The following is a 17,955-nucleotide window of genomic DNA, read 5'->3' on the forward strand; positions in this document are numbered from 1 at the left end:
AAAAACATGTTTATGGCACTAAACAAGGTCTAAAATGATGTTTGTGGAGCTAAACAAGGTCTAAAAACATGTTTGTGACACTAAACAAGGTCTAAAATCATGTTTGTGGCACTAAACAAGGTCTAAAATCATGTTTGTGGAGCTAAACAAGGTCTAAAAACATGTTTGTGACACTAAACAAGGTCTAAAAACATGTTTGTGACACTAAACAAGGTCTAAAAACATGTTTATGGCACTAAACAAGGTCTAAAAACATGTTTGTGACACTAAACAAGGTCTAAAATGATGTTTGTGGAGCTAAACAAGGTCTAAAATCATGTTTGTGGCACTAAAAAAGGTCTAAAATCATGTTTGTGGCACTAAACAAGGTCTAAAATCATGTTTGTGGCACTAAACAAGGTCTAAAATGATGTTTGTGGAACTAAACAAGGTCTAAAATCATGTTTGTGGCACTAAACAAGGTCTAAAATCATGTTTGTGGCACTAAACAAGGTCTAAAATCATGTTCATGGAGCTAAACAAGGTCTAAAATCATGTTTGTGGCACTAAACAAGGTCTAAAATCATGTTCATGGAGCTAAACAAGGTCTAAAATCATGTTTGTGGAGCTAAACAAGGTCTAAAAACATTTTTATGGCACTAAACAAGGTCTAAAATCATGTTTGTGGCACTAAACAAGCTCTAAAATGATGTTTGCGGCACTAAACAAGGTCTAAAAACATGTTTGTGACACTAAACAAGGTCTAAAAACATGTTTGTGACACTAAACAAGGTCTAAAAACATGTTTATGGCACTAAACAAGGTCTAAAATCATGTTTGTGGCACTAAACAAGCTCTAAAATGATGTTTGTGGAGCTAAAAAAGGTCTAAAAACATGTTTGTGACACTAAACAAGGTCTAAAAACATGTTTGTGACACTAAACAAGGTCTAAAAACATGTTTGTGGAGCTAAACAAGGTCTAAAAACATGTTTGTGACACTAAACAAGCTCTAAAATGATGTTTGCGGCACTAAACAAGGTCTAAAAACATGTTTGTGACACTAAACAAGGTCTAAAAACATGTTTGTGACACTAAACAAGGTCTAAAATGATGTTTGTGGAGCTAAACAAGGTCTAAAAACATGTTTGTGACACTAAACAAGGTCTAAAAACATGTTTGTGACACTAAACAAGGTCTAAAAACATGTTTATGGCACTAAACAAGGTCTAAAATGATGTTTGTGGAGCTAAACAAGGTCTAAAATCATGTTTGTGACACTAAACAAGGTCTAAAAACATGTTTATGGCACTAAACAATGTCTAAAAACATGTTTATGGCACTAAACAAGGTCTAAAATGATGTTTGTGGAGCTAAACAAGGTCTAAAAACATGTTTGTGACACTAAACAAGGTCTAAAAACATGTTTATGGCACTAAACAAGGTCTAAAATGATGTTTGTGGAGCTAAACAAGGTCTAAAATCATGTTTGTGGAGCTAAACAAGGTCTAAAAACATGTTTGTGACACTAAACAAGGTCTAAAATCATGTTTGTGGCACTAAAGAATGTCTAAAATGATGTTTGTGGCACTAAACAAGGTCTAAAATGATGTTTGTGGAGCTAAACAAGGTCTAAAATCATGTTTGTGACACTAAACAAGGTCTAAAAGCATGTTTATGGCACTAAACAAGGTCTAAAAACATGTTTATGGCACTAAACAAGGTCTAAAATGATGTTTGTGGAGCTAAACAAGGTCTAAAAACATGTTTGTGACACTAAACAAGGTCTAAAATCATGTTTGTGGCACTAAACAAGCTCTAAAATGATGTTTGCGGCACTAAACAAGGTCTAAAAACATGTTTGTGACACTAAACAAGGTCTAAAAACATGTTTGTGACACTAAACAAGGTCTAAAATGATGTTTGTGGAGCTAAACAAGGTCTAAAAACATGTTTGTGTTACTAAACAAGGTCTAAAAACATGTTTGTGACACTAAACAAGGTCTAAAAACAGGTTTGTGACACTAAACAAGGTCTAAAATGATGTTTGTGGAGCTAAACAAGGTCTAAAAACATGTTTGTGACACTAAACAAGGTCTAAAAACATGTTTGTGACACTAAACAAGGTCTAAAAACATGTTTATGGCACTAAACAAGGTCTAAAATGATGTTTGTGGAGCTAAACAAGGTCTAAAAACATGTTTGTGACACTAAACAAGGTCTAAAATGATGTTTGTGGCACTAAACAAGGTCTACAATGATGTTTGTGGAGCTAAACAAGGTCTAAAATCATGTTTGTGACACTAAACAAGGTCTAAAAACATGTTTATGGCACTAAACAAGGTCTAAAAACATGTTTGTGACACTAAACAAGGTCTAAAAACATGTTTATGGCACTAAACAAGGTCTAAAAACATGTTTATGGCACTAAACAAGGTCTAAAATGATGTTTGTGGAGCTAAACAAGGTCTAAAAACATGTTTGTGACACTAAACAAGGTCTAAAATCATGTTTGTGGCACTAAACAAGCTCTAAAATGATGTTTGCGGCACTAAACAAGGTCTAAAACATGTTTGTGACACTAAACAAGGTCTAAAAACATGTTTGTGACACTAAACAAGGTCTAAAATGATGTTTGTGGAGCTAAACAAGGTCTAAAAACATGTTTGTGACACTAAACAAGGTCTAAAAACATGTTTATGGCACTAAACAAGGTCTAAAATGATGTTTGTGGAGCTAAACAAGGTCTAAAATCATGTTTGTGGAGCTAAACAAGGTCTAAAATCATGTTTGTGGCACTAAAAAAGGTCTAAAATCATGTTTGTGGCACTAAACAAGCTCTAAAATGATGTTTGCGGCACTAAACAAGGTCTAAAAACATGTTTGTGACACTAAACAAGGTCTAAAAACATGTTTATGACACTAAACAAGGTCTAAAATGATGTTTGTGGAGCTAAACAAGGTCTAAAAACATGTTTGTGTTACTAAACAAGGTCTAAAAACATGTTTGTGACACTAAACAAGGTCTAAAAACATGTTTATGGCACTAAACAAGGTCTAAAATGATGTTTGTGGAGCTAAACAAGGTCTAAAAACATGTTTGTGGCACTAAACAAGGTCTAAAATCATGTTTGTGGCACTAAACAAGGTCTAAAAACATGTTTGTGACACTAAACAAGGTCTAAAAACATGTTTATGGCACTAAACAAGGTCTAAAATCATGTTTGTGGCACTAAACAAGGTCTAAAATCATGTTCATGGAGCTAAACAAGGTCTAAAATCATGTTTGTGGCACTAAACAAGGTCTAAAATCATGTTCATGGAGCTAAACAAGGTCTAAAATCATGTTTGTTGAGCTAAACAAGGTCTAAAAACATTTTTATGGCACTAAACAAGGTCTAAAATCATGTTTGTGGCACTAAACAAGCTCTAAAATGATGTTTGCGGCACTAAACAAGGTCTAAAAACATGTTTGTGACACTAAACAAGGTCTAAAAACATGTTTGTGACACTAAACAAGGTCTAAAAACATGTTTATGGCACTAAACAAGGTCTAAAATCATGTTTGTGGCACTAAACAAGCTCTAAAATGATGTTTGTGGAGCTAAACAAGGTCTAAAAACATGTTTGTGACACTAAACAAGGTCTAAAAACATGTTTGTGACACTAAACAAGGTCTAAAAACATGTTTGTGGAGCTAAACAAGGTCTAAAAACATGTTTGTGACACTAAACAAGCTCTAAAATGATGTTTGCGGCACTAAACAAGGTCTAAAAACATGTTTGTGACACTAAACAAGGTCTAAAAACATGTTTGTGACACTAAACAAGGTCTAAAATGATGTTTGTGGAGCTAAACAAGGTCTAAAAACATGTTTGTGACACTAAACAAGGTCTAAAAACATGTTTATGGCACTAAACAAGGTCTAAAATGATGTTTGTGGAGCTAAACAAGGTCTAAAATCATGTTTGTGACACTAAACAAGGTCTAAAAACATGTTTATGGCACTAAACAATGTCTAAAAACATGTTTATGGCACTAAACAAGGTCTAAAATGATGTTTGTGGAGCTAAACAAGGTCTAAAAACATGTTTGTGACACTAAACAAGGTCTAAAAACATGTTTATGGCACTAAACAAGGTCTAAAATGATGTTTGTGGAGCTAAACAAGGTCTAAAATCATGTTTGTGGAGCTAAACAAGGTCTAAAAACATGTTTGTGACACTAAACAAGGTCTAAAATCATGTTTGTGGCACTAAAGAATGTCTAAAATGATGTTTGTGGCACTAAACAAGGTCTAAAATGATGTTTGTGGAGCTAAACAAGGTCTAAAATCATGTTTGTGACACTAAACAAGGTCTAAAAGCATGTTTATGGCACTAAACAAGGTCTAAAAACATGTTTATGGCACTAAACAAGGTCTAAAATGATATTTGTGGAGCTAAACAAGGTCTAAAAACATGTTTGTGACACTAAACAAGGTCTAAAATCATGTTTGTGGCACTAAACAAGCTCTAAAATGATGTTTGCGGCACTAAACAAGGTCTAAAAACATGTTTGTGACACTAAACAAGGTCTAAAAACATGTTTGTGACACTAAACAAGGTCTAAAATGATGTTTGTGGAGCTAAACAAGGTCTAAAAACATGTTTGTGTTACTAAACAAGGTCTAAAAACATGTTTGTGACACTAAACAAGGTCTAAAAACAGGTTTGTGACACTAAACAAGGTCTAAAATGATGTTTGTGGAGCTAAACAAGGTCTAAAAACATGTTTGTGACACTAAACAAGGTCTAAAAACATGTTTGTGACACTAAACAAGGTCTAAAAACATGTTTATGGCACTAAACAAGGTCTAAAATGATGTTTGTGGAGCTAAACAAGGTCTAAAAACATGTTTGTGACACTAAACAAGGTCTAAAATGATGTTTGTGGCACTAAACAAGGTCTACAATGATGTTTGTGGAGCTAAACAAGGTCTAAAATCATGTTTGTGACACTAAACAAGGTCTAAAAACATGTTTATGGCACTAAACAAGGTCTAAAAACATGTTTGTGACACTAAACAAGGTCTAAAAACATGTTTATGGCACTAAACAAGGTCTAAAAACATGTTTATGGCACTAAACAAGGTCTAAAATGATGTTTGTGGAGCTAAACAAGGTCTAAAAACATGTTTGTGACACTAAACAAGGTCTAAAATCATGTTTGTGGCACTAAACAAGCTCTAAAATGATGTTTGCGGCACTAAACAAGGTCTAAAACATGTTTGTGACACTAAACAAGGTCTAAAAACATGTTTGTGACACTAAACAAGGTCTAAAATGATGTTTGTGGAGCTAAACAAGGTCTAAAAACATGTTTGTGACACTAAACAAGGTCTAAAAACATGTTTATGGCACTAAACAAGGTCTAAAATGATGTTTGTGGAGCTAAACAAGGTCTAAAATCATGTTTGTGGAGCTAAACAAGGTCTAAAATCATGTTTGTGGCACTAAAAAAGGTCTAAAATCATGTTTGTGGCACTAAACAAGCTCTAAAATGATGTTTGCGGCACTAAACAAGGTCTAAAAACATGTTTGTGACACTAAACAAGGTCTAAAAACATGTTTGTGACACTAAACAAGGTCTAAAATGATGTTTGTGGAGCTAAACAAGGTCTAAAAACATGTTTGTGTTACTAAACAAGGTCTAAAAACATGTTTGTGACACTAAACAAGGTCTAAAAACATGTTTATGGCACTAAACAAGGTCTAAAATGATGTTTGTGGAGCTAAACAAGGTCTAAAAACATGTTTGTGGCACTAAACAAGGTCTAAAATCATGTTTGTGGCACTAAACAAGGTCTAAAAACATGTTTGTGACACTAAACAAGGTCTAAAAACATGTTTATGGCACTAAACAAGGTCTAAAATGATGTTTGTGGAGCTAAACAAGGTCTAAAAACATGTTTGTGACACTAAACAAGGTCTAAAATCATGTTTGTGGCACTAAACAAGGTCTAAAATCATGTTTGTGGAGCTAAACAAGGTCTAAAAACATGTTTGTGACACTAAACAAGGTCTAAAAACATGTTTGTGACACTAAACAAGGTCTAAAAACATGTTTATGGCACTAAACAAGGTCTAAAAACATGTTTGTGACACTAAACAAGGTCTAAAATGATGTTTGTGGAGCTAAACAAGGTCTAAAAACATGTTTGTGTTACTAAACAAGGTCTAAAAACATGTTTGTGACACTAAACAAGGTCTAAAAACATGTTTATGGCACTAAACAAGGTCTAAAATGATGTTTGTGGAGCTAAACAAGGTCTAAAAACATGTTTGTGGCACTAAACAAGGTCTAAAATCATGTTTGTGGCACTAAACAAGGTCTAAAATCATGTTTGCTGCACTAACCAAGGTCTAAAATCATGTTTGCTGCACCAAACAAGATCTAAAATCATGTGTGCTGCAATAAACAAGGTCTAAAATCATGTTTGCTGCAATAAACAAGGTCTAAAATCATGTTTGCTGCACTCAAAAAGGTTTAAAATCATGTTTGCTGCAATAAACAAGGTCTAGAATCATGTTTGCTGCAATAAACAAGGTCTAAAATCATGTTTGCTGCAATAAACAAGGTCTAAAATCATGTTTGCTGCACTAAACAAGGTCTAAAATCATGTTTGCTGCACTAAACAAGGTCTAAAATCATGTTTGCTGCAATAAACAAGGTCTAAAATCATGTTTGCTGCACTAAACAAGGTCTAAAATCATGTTTGCTGCACTAAACAAGGTCTAAAATCATGTTTGCTGCAATAAACAAGGTCTAAAATAATGTTTGCTGCACTAAACAAGGTCTAAAATCATGTTTGCTGCAATAAACAAGGTCTAAAATCATGTTTGCTGCAATAAACAAGGTCTAAAATCATGTTTGCTGCACTCAAAAAGGTTTTAAATCATGTTTGCTGCAATAAACAAGGTCTAGAATCATGTTTGCTGCAATAAACAAGGTCTAAAATCATGTTTGCTGCAATAAACAAGGTCTAAAATCATGTTTGCTGCACTAAACAAGGTCTAAAATCATGTTTGCTGCACTAAACAAGGTCTAAAATCATGTTTGCTGCAATAAACAAGGTCTAAAATCATGTTTGCTGCACTAAACACGGTCTAAAATCATGTTTGCTGCACTAAACAAGGTCTAAAATCATGTTTGCTGCACTAAACAAGGTCTAAAATCATGTTTGCTGCAATAAACACGGTCTAAAATCATGTTTGCTGCACTAAACAAGGTCTAAAATCATGTTTGCTGCACTAAACAAGGTCTAAAATCATGTTTGCTGCAATAAACAAGGTCTAAAATCATTTTTGCTGCAATAAACAAGGTCTAAAATCATGTTTGCTGCAATAAACAAGGTCTAAAATCATGTTTGCTGCAATAAACTAGGTCTAAAATCATGTTTGCTGCAATAAACAAGGTCTAAAATAATGTTTGCTGCACTAAACAAGGTCTAAAATCATGTTTGCTGCAATAAACAACGTCTAAAATCATGTTTGCTGCAATAAACAAGGTCTAAAATCATGTTTGCTGCACTAAACAAGGTCTAAAATCATGTTTGCTGCACTAAACAAGGTCTAAAATCATGTTTGCTGCAATAAACAAGGTCTAAAATAATGTTTGCTGCACTAAACAAGGTCTAAAATCATGTTTGCTGCAATAAACAAGGTCTAAAATCATGTTTGCTGCAATAAACAAGGTCTAAAATCATGTTTGATGCACTAAAAAAGGTCTAAAATCATGTTTGCTGCACTAAACAAGGTCTAAAATCATGTTTGCTGCAATAAACAAGGTCTAAAATAATGTTTGCTGCAATAAACAAGGTCTAAAATCATGTTTGCTGCACTAAACAAGGTCTAAAATCATGTTTGCTGCACTAAACAAGGTCTAAAATCATGTTTGCTGCACTAAACAAGGTCTAAAATCATGTTTGCTGCAATAAACAAGGTCTAAAATCATGTTTGCTGCACTAACCAAGGTCTAAAATCATGTTTGCTGCACTAAACAAGGTCTAAAATCATGTGTGCTGCAATAAACAAGGTCTAAAATCATGTTTGCTGCAATAAACAAGGTCTAAAATCATGTTTGCTGCACTCAAAAAGGTCTACAATCATGTTTGCTGCAATAAACAAGGTCTAGAATCATGTTTTCTGCAATAAACAAGGTCTAAAATCATGTTTGCTGCAGTAAACAAGGTCTAAAATCATGTTTGCTGCAGTAAACAAGATTTAAAATCATGTTTGCTGCACTAAACAAGATCTAAAATCATGTTTGCTGCACTAAACAAGGTCTAAAATCATGTTTGCTGCACTAAACAAGGTCTAAAATCATGTTTGCTGCAATAAACACGGTCTAAAATCATGTTTGCTGCAATAAACACGGTCTAAAATCATGTTTGCTGCAATAAACACGGTCTAAAATCATGTTTGCTGCAATAAACACGGTCTAAAATCATGTTTGCTGCAATAAACACGGTCTAAAATCATGTTTGCTGCAATAAACAAGGTCTAAAATCATGTTTGCTGCAATAAACAAGGTCTAAAATCATGTTTGCTGCAATAAACAAGGTCTAAAATCATGTTTGCTGCACTAAACAAGGTCTAAAATCATGTTTGCTGCACTAAACAAGGTCTAAAATCATGTTTGCTGCAATAAACAAGGTCTAAAATAATGTTTGCTGCACTAAACAAGGTCTAAAATCATGTTTGCTGCAATAAACAAGGTCTAAAATCATGTTTGCTGCAATAAACAAGGTCTAAAATCATGTTTGATGCACTAAAAAAGGTCTAAAATCATGTTTGCTGCACTAAACAAGGTCTAAAATCATGTTTGCTGCAATAAACAAGGTCTAAAATAATGTTTGCTGCAATAAACAAGGTCTAAAATCATGTTTGCTGCACTAAACAAGGTCTAAAATCATGTTTGCTGCACTAAACAAGGTCTAAAATCATGTTTGCTGCACTAAACAAGGTCTAAAATCATGTTTGCTGCAATAAACAAGGTCTAAAATCATGTTTGCTGCACTAACCAAGGTCTAAAATCATGTTTGCTGCACTAAACAAGGTCTAAAATCATGTGTGCTGCAATAAACAAGGTCTAAAATCATGTTTGCTGCAATAAACAAGGTCTAAAATCATGTTTGCTGCACTCAAAAAGGTCTACAATCATGTTTGCTGCAATAAACAAGGTCTAGAATCATGTTTTCTGCAATAAACAAGGTCTAAAATCATGTTTGCTGCAGTAAACAAGGTCTAAAATCATGTTTGCTGCAGTAAACAAGATTTAAAATCATGTTTGCTGCACTAAACAAGATCTAAAATCATGTTTGCTGCACTAAACAAGGTCTAAAATCATGTTTGCTGCACTAAACAAGGTCTAAAATCATGTTTGCTGCAATAAACACGGTCTAAAATCATGTTTGCTGCAATAAACACGGTCTAAAATCATGTTTGCTGCAATAAACACGGTCTAAAATCATGTTTGCTGCAATAAACACGGTCTAAAATCATGTTTGCTGCAATAAACACGGTCTAAAATCATGTTTGCTGCAATAAACAAGGTCTAAAATCATGTTTGCTGCAATAAACAAGGTCTAAAATCATGTTTGCTGCAATAAACAAGGTCTAAAATCATGTTTGCTGCACTAAACAAGGTCTAAAATCATGTTTGCTGCACTAAACAAGGTCTAAAATCATGTTTGCTGCACTAAACAAGGTCTAAAATCATGTTTGCTGCACTAAACAAGGTCTAAAATCATGTTTGCTGCACTAAACAAGGTCTAAAATCATGTTTGCTGCACTAAACAAGGTCTAAAATCATGTTTGCTGCAATAAACAAGGTCTAAAATCATGTTTGCTGCAATAAACAAGGTCTAAAATCATGTTTGCTGCAATAAACAAGGTCTAAAATCATGTTTGCTGCAATAAACAAGGTCTAAAATCATGTTTGCTGCAATAAACAAGGTCTAAAATCATGTTTGCTGCAATAAACAAGGTCTAAAATCATGTTTGCTGCAATAAACAAGGTCTAAAATCATGTTTGCTGCAATAAACAAGGTCTAAAATCATGTTTGCTGTAATAAACAAGGTCTAAAATCATGTTTGCTGCACTAAACAAGGTCTAAAATCATGTTTGCTGCAGTAAACAAGATCTAAAATCATGTTTGCTGCAATAAACAAGATCTAAAATCATGTTTGCTGCACTAAACAAGCTCTAAAATCATGTTTGCTGCAATAAACAAGGTCTAAAATCATGTTTGCTGCACTAAACAAGGTCTAAAATCATGTTTGCTGCAATAAACAAGGTCTAAAATCATGTTTGCTGCAATAAACAAGGTCTAAAATCATGTTTGCTGCAATAAACAAGGTCTAAAATCATGTTTGCTGCAATAAACAAGGTCTAAAATCATGTTTGCTGCAATAAACAAGGTCTAAAATCATGTTTGCTGCAATAAACAAGGTCTAAAATCATGTTTGCTGCAATAAACAAGGTCTAAAATCATGTTTGCTGCACTAAACAAGGTCTAAAATCATGTTTGCTGCAATAAACAAGGTCTAAAATCATGTTTGCTGCAAAAAACAAGGTCTAAAATCATGTTTGCTGCAATAAACAAGGTCTAAAATCATGTTTGCTGCACTAAACAAGGTCTAAAATCATGTTTGCTGCAATAAACAAGGTCTAAAATCATGTTTGCGGCACTAAACAAGGTCTAAAATCATGTTTTCTGCACTAAACAAGGTCTAAAATCATGTTTGCTGCAATAAACAAGGTCTAAAATCATGTTTGCTGCAAAAAACAAGGTCTAAAATCATGTTTGCTGCAATAAACAAGGTCTAAAATCATGTTTGCTGCACTAAACAAGGTCTAAAATAATGTTTGCTGCACTAAACAAGGTCTAAAATCATGTTTGCTGCACTAAACAAGGTCTAAAATCATGTTTGCTGCAATAAACAAGGTCTAAAATCATGTTTGCTGCAATAAACAAGGTCTAAAATCATGTTTGCTGCACTAAACAAGGTCTAAAATCATGTTTGCTGCAATAAACAAGGTCTAAAATCATGTTTGCTGCAATAAACAAGGTCTAAAATCATGTTTGCTGCAATAAACAAGGTCTAAAATCATGTTTGCTGCAATAAACAAGGTCTAAAATCATGTTTGCTGCAAAAAACAAGGTCTAAAATCATGTTTGCTGCAATAAACAAGGTCTAAAATCATGTTTGCTGCACTAAACAAGGTCTAAAATCATGTTTGCTGCAATAAACAAGGTCTAAAATCATGTTTGCTGCAAAAAACAAGGTCTAAAATCATGTTTGCTGCAATAAACAAGGTCTAAAATCATGTTTGCTGCACTAAACAAGGTCTAAAATCATGTTTGCTGCACTAAACAAGGTCTAAAATCATGTTTGCTGCACTAAACAAGGTCTAAAATCATGTTTGCTGCAATAAACAAGGTCTAAAATCATGTTTGCTGCAATAAACACGGTCTAAAATCATGTTTGCTGCAATAAACACGGTCTAAAATCATGTTTGCTGCAATAAACACGGTCTAAAATCATGTTTGCTGCAATAAACACGGTCTAAAATCATGTTTGCTGCAATAAACAAGGTCTAAAATCATGTTTGCTGCAATAAACAAGGTCTAAAATCATGTTTGCTGCACTAAACAAGGTCTAAAATCATGTTTGCTGCACTCAAAAAGGTCTAAAATCATGTTTGCTGCAATAAACAAGGTCTAAAATCATGTTTGCTGCAATAAACAAGGTCTAAAATCATGTTTGCTGCAATAAACAAGGTCTAAAATCATGTTTGCTGCAATAAACAAGGTCTAAAATCATGTTTGCTGCAATAAACAAGGTCTAAAATCATGTTTGCTGCACTAAACAAGGTCTAAAATCATGTTTGCTGCACTAAACAAGGTCTAAAATCATGTTTGCTGCACTAAACAAGGTCTAAAATCATGTTTGCTGCACTAAACAAGGTCTAAAATCATGTTTGCTGCACTAAACAAGGTCTAAAATCATGTTTGCTGCAATAAACAAGGTCTAAAATCATGTTTGCTGCAATAAACAAGGTCTAAAATCATGTTTGCTGCAATAAACAAGGTCTAAAATCATGTTTGCTGCAATAAACAAGGTCTAAAATCATGTTTGCTGCAATAAACAAGGTCTAAAATCATGTTTGCAGCAATAAACAAGGTCTAAAATCATGTTTGCTGCAATAAACAAGGTCTAAAATCATGTTTGCTGCAATAAACAAGGTCTAAAATGATGTTTGCTGCAATAAACAAGGTCTAAAATCATGTTTGCTGCACTAAACAAGGTCTAAAATCATGTTTGCTGCAATAAACAAGGTCTAAAATCATGTTTGCTAGAATAAACAAGGTCTAAAATCATGTTTGCTGCAATAAACAAGGTCTAAAATCATGTTTGCTGCAATAAACAAGGTCTAAAATCATGTTTGCTCCACTCAAAAAGGTCTAAAATCATGTTTGCTGCAATAAACAAGGTCTAAAATCATGTTTGCTGCAATAAACACGGTCTAAAATCATGTTTGCTGCAATAAACACGGTCTAAAATCATGTTTGCTGCAATAAACACGGTCTAAAATCATGTTTGCTGCAATAAACACGGTCTAAAATCATGTTTGCTGCAATAAACAAGGTCTAAAATCATGTTTGCTGCAATAAACAAGGTCTAAAATCATGTTTGCTGCACTAAACAAGGTCTAAAATCATGTTTGCTGCACTAAAAAAGGTCTAAAATCATGTTTGCTGCACTAAACAAGGTCTAAAATCATGTTTGCTGCACTAAACAAGGTCTAAAATCATGTTTGCTGCACTAAACAAGGTCTAAAATCATGTTTGCTGCAATAAACAAGGTCTAAAATCATGTTTGCTGCAATAAACAAGGTCTAAAATCATGTTTGCTGTAATAAACAAGGTCTAAAATCATGTTTGCTGCACTAAACAAGGTCTAAAATCATGTTTGCTGCAATAAACAAGGTCTAAAATCATGTTTGCTAGAATAAACAAGGTCTAAAATCATGTTTGCTGCAATAAACAAGGTCTAAAATCATGTTTGCTGCAATAAACAAGGTCTAAAATCATGTTTGCTCCACTCAAAAAGGTCTAAAATCATGTTTGCTGCAATAAACAAGGTCTAGAATCATATTTGCTGCAATGAACAAGATCTAAAATCATGTTTGCTGCAATAAACAAGGTCTAAAATCATGTTTGCTGCAAAAAACAAGGTCTAAAATCATGTTTGCTGCAATAAACAAGGTCTAAAATCATGTTTGCTGCAATAAACAAGGTCTAAAATCATGTTTGCTGCAATAAACAAGGTCTAAAATAATGTTTGCTCTACTAAACAAGGTCTAAAATCATGTTTGCTGCAATAAACAAGGTCTAAAATCATGTTTGCTGCAATAAACAAGGTCTAAAATCATGTTTGCTGCAATAAACAAGGTCTAAAATCATGTTTTCTGCAATAAACAAGGTCTAAAATCATGTTTGCTGCACTAACCAAGGTCTAAAATCATGTTTGCTGCAGCAAACAAGATCTAAAATCATGTGTGCTGCAATAAACAAGGTCTAAAATCATGTTTGCTGCAATAAACAAGGTCTAAAATCATGTTTGCTGCACTCAAAAAGGTTTAAAATCATGTTTGCTGCAATAAACAAGGTCTAGAATCATGTTTGCTGCAATAAACAAGGTCTAAAATCATGTTTGCTGCAATAAACAAGGTCTAAAATCATGTTTGCTGCACTAAACAAGGTCTAAAATCATGTTTGCTGCACTAAACAAGGTCTAAAATCATGTTTGCTGCAATAAACAAGGTCTAAAATCATGTTTGCTGCACTAAACAAGGTCTAAAATCATGTTTGCTGCACTAAACAAGGTCTAAAATCATGTTTGCTGCACTAAACAAGGTCTAAAATCATGTTTGCTGCACTAAACAAGGTCTAAAATTATGTTTGCTGCACTAAACAAGGTCTAAAATCATGTTTGCTGCAATAAACAAGGTCTAAAATCATGTTTGCTGCAATAAACAAGGTCTAAAATCATGTTTGCTGCAATAAACAAGGTCTAAAATCATGTTTGCTGCAATAAACAAGGTCTAAAATCATGTTTGCTGCACTAAACAAGGTCTAAAATCATGTTTGCTGCACTAAACAAGGTCTAAAATCATGTTTGCTGCAATAAACAAGGTCTAAAATCATGTTTGCTGCACTAAACAAGGTCTAAAATCATGTTTGCTGCAATAAACAAGGTCTAAAATCATGTTTGCTGCAATAAACAAGGTCTAAAATCATGTTTGCAGCAATAAACAAGGTCTAAAATCATGTTTGCTGCAATAAACAAGGTCTAAAATCATGTTTGCTGCAATAAACAAGGTCTAAAATGATGTTTGCTGCAATAAACAAGGTCTAAAATCATGTTTGCTGCACTAAACAAGGTCTAAAATCATGTTTGCTGCAATAAACAAGGTCTAAAATCATGTTTGCTAGAATAAACAAGGTCTAAAATCATGTTTGCTGCAATAAACAAGGTCTAAAATCATGTTTGCTGCAATAAACAAGGTCTAAAATCATGTTTGCTCCACTCAAAAAGGTCTAAAATCATGTTTGCTGCAATAAACAAGGTCTAAAATCATGTTTGCTGCAATAAACACGGTCTAAAATCATGTTTGCTGCAATAAACACGGTCTAAAATCATGTTTGCTGCAATAAACACGGTCTAAAATCATGTTTGCTGCAATAAACACGGTCTAAAATCATGTTTGCTGCAATAAACAAGGTCTAAAATCATGTTTGCTGCAATAAACAAGGTCTAAAATCATGTTTGCTGCACTAAACAAGGTCTAAAATCATGTTTGCTGCACTAAAAAAGGTCTAAAATCATGTTTGCTGCACTAAACAAGGTCTAAAATCATGTTTGCTGCACTAAACAAGGTCTAAAATCATGTTTGCTGCACTAAACAAGGTCTAAAATCATGTTTGCTGCAATAAACAAGGTCTAAAATCATGTTTGCTGCAATAAACAAGGTCTAAAATCATGTTTGCTGTAATAAACAAGGTCTAAAATCATGTTTGCTGCACTAAACAAGGTCTAAAATCATGTTTGCTGCAATAAACAAGGTCTAAAATCATGTTTGCTAGAATAAACAAGGTCTAAAATCATGTTTGCTGCAATAAACAAGGTCTAAAATCATGTTTGCTGCAATAAACAAGGTCTAAAATCATGTTTGCTCCACTCAAAAAGGTCTAAAATCATGTTTGCTGCAATAAACAAGGTCTAGAATCATATTTGCTGCAATGAACAAGATCTAAAATCATGTTTGCTGCAATAAACAAGGTCTAAAATCATGTTTGCTGCAAAAAACAAGGTCTAAAATCATGTTTGCTGCAATAAACAAGGTCTAAAATCATGTTTGCTGCAATAAACAAGGTCTAAAATCATGTTTGCTGCAATAAACAAGGTCTAAAATAATGTTTGCTCTACTAAACAAGGTCTAAAATCATGTTTGCTGCAATAAACAAGGTCTAAAATCATGTTTGCTGCAATAAACAAGGTCTAAAATCATGTTTGCTGCAATAAACAAGGTCTAAAATCATGTTTTCTGCAATAAACAAGGTCTAAAATCATGTTTGCTGCACTAACCAAGGTCTAAAATCATGTTTGCTGCAGCAAACAAGATCTAAAATCATGTGTGCTGCAATAAACAAGGTCTAAAATCATGTTTGCTGCAATAAACAAGGTCTAAAATCATGTTTGCTGCACTCAAAAAGGTTTAAAATCATGTTTGCTGCAATAAACAAGGTCTAGAATCATGTTTGCTGCAATAAACAAGGTCTAAAATCATGTTTGCTGCAATAAACAAGGTCTAAAATCATGTTTGCTGCACTAAACAAGGTCTAAAATCATGTTTGCTGCACTAAACAAGGTCTAAAATCATGTTTGCTGCAATAAACAAGGTCTAAAATCATGTTTGCTGCACTAAACAAGGTCTAAAATCATGTTTGCTGCACTAAACAAGGTCTAAAATCATGTTTGCTGCACTAAACAAGGTCTAAAATCATGTTTGCTGCACTAAACAAGGTCTAAAATTATGTTTGCTGCACTAAACAAGGTCTAAAATCATGTTTGCTGCAATAAACAAGGTCTAAAATCATGTTTGCTGCAATAAACAAGGTCTAAAATCATGTTTGCTGCAATAAACAAGGTCTAAAATCATGTTTGCTGCAATAAACAAGGTCTAAAATCATGTTTGCTGCACTAAACAAGGTCTAAAATCATGTTTGCTGCACTAAACAAGGTCTAAAATCATGTTTGCTGCAATAAACAAGGTCTAAAATCATGTTTGCTGCACTAAACAAGGTCTAAAATCATGTTTGCTGCAATAAACAAGGTCTAAAATCATGTTTGCTGCACTAAAAAAGGTCTAAAATCATGTTTGCTGCACTAAACAAGGTCTAAAATCATGTTTGCTGCAATAAACAAGGTCTAAAATAATGTTTGCTGCAATAAACAAGGATTAAATCATGTTTGCTGCACTAACCAAGGTCTAAAATCATGTTTGCTGCACTAAACAAGGTCTAAAATCATGTGTGTTGCAATAAACAAGGTCTAAAATCATGTTTGCTGCAATAAACAAGGTCTAAAATCATGTTTGCTGCACTCAAAAAGGTCTACAATCATGTTTGCTGCAATAAACAAGGTCTAGAATCATGTTTGCTGCAATAAACAAGGTCTAAAATCATGTTTGCTGCATTAAACAAGCTCTAAAATCATGTTTGCTGCAGTAAACAAGATCTAAAATCATGTTTGCTGCACTAAACAAGATCTAAAATCATGTTTGCTGCACTAAACAAGCTCTAAAATCATGTTTGCTGCACTAAACAAGGTCTAAAATCATGTTTGCTGCACTAAACAAGGTCTAAAATCATGTTTGCTGCAATAAACAAGGTCTAAAATCATGTTTGCTGCAATAAACAAGGTCTAAAATCATGTTTGCTGCAATAAACAAGGTCTAAAATCATGTTTGCTGCAATAAACAAGGTCTAAAATCATGTTTGCTGCAATAAACAAGGTCTAAAATCATGTTTGCTTCAATAAACAAGGTCTAAAATCATGTTTGCTGCAAAAAACAAGGTCTAAAATCATGTTTGCTGCAATAAACAAGGTCTAAAATCATGTTTGCTGCAATAAACAAGGTCTAAAATAATGTTTGCTGCAATAAACAAGGTCTAAAATAATGTTTGCTGCAATAAACAAGGTCTCAAATCATGTTTGCTGCAATAAACAAGGTCTAAAATCATGTTTGCTGCAATAAACAAGGTCTAAAATCATGTTTGCTGCAATAAACAAGGTCTAAAATCATGTTTGCTGCACTAAACAAGGTCTAAAATCATGTTTGCTGCACTAAACAAGGTCTAAAATCATGTGTGCTGCAATAAACAAGGTCTAAAATCATGTTTGCTGCAATAAACAAGGTCTAAAATCATGTTTGCTGCACTAAACAAGGTCTAAAATCATGTTTGCTGCACTAAACAAGGTCTAAAATCATGTTTGCTGCACTAAACAAGGTCTAAAATCATGTTTGCTGCAATAAACAAGGTCTAAAATCATGTTTGCTGCAGTAAACAAGGTCTAAAATCATGTTTGCTGCAGTAAACAAGATCTAAAATCATGTTTGCTGCACTAAACAAGCTCTAAAATCATGTTTGCTGCACTAAACAAGCTCTAAAATCATGTTTGCTGCAATAAACAAGGTCTAAAATCATGTTTGCTGCACTAAACAAGGTCTAAAATCATGTTTGCTGCAATAAACAAGGTCTAAAATCATGTTTGCTGCAATAAACAAGGTCTAAAATCATGTTTGCTGCAATAAACAAGGTCTAAAATCATGTTTGCTGCAGTAAACAAGATCTAAAATCATG

Source organism: Oncorhynchus clarkii, chromosome 4 (assembly GCF_045791955.1).
Source record: "Oncorhynchus clarkii lewisi isolate Uvic-CL-2024 chromosome 4, UVic_Ocla_1.0, whole genome shotgun sequence".
Classification (NCBI taxonomy): domain Eukaryota; kingdom Metazoa; phylum Chordata; class Actinopteri; order Salmoniformes; family Salmonidae; genus Oncorhynchus; species Oncorhynchus clarkii.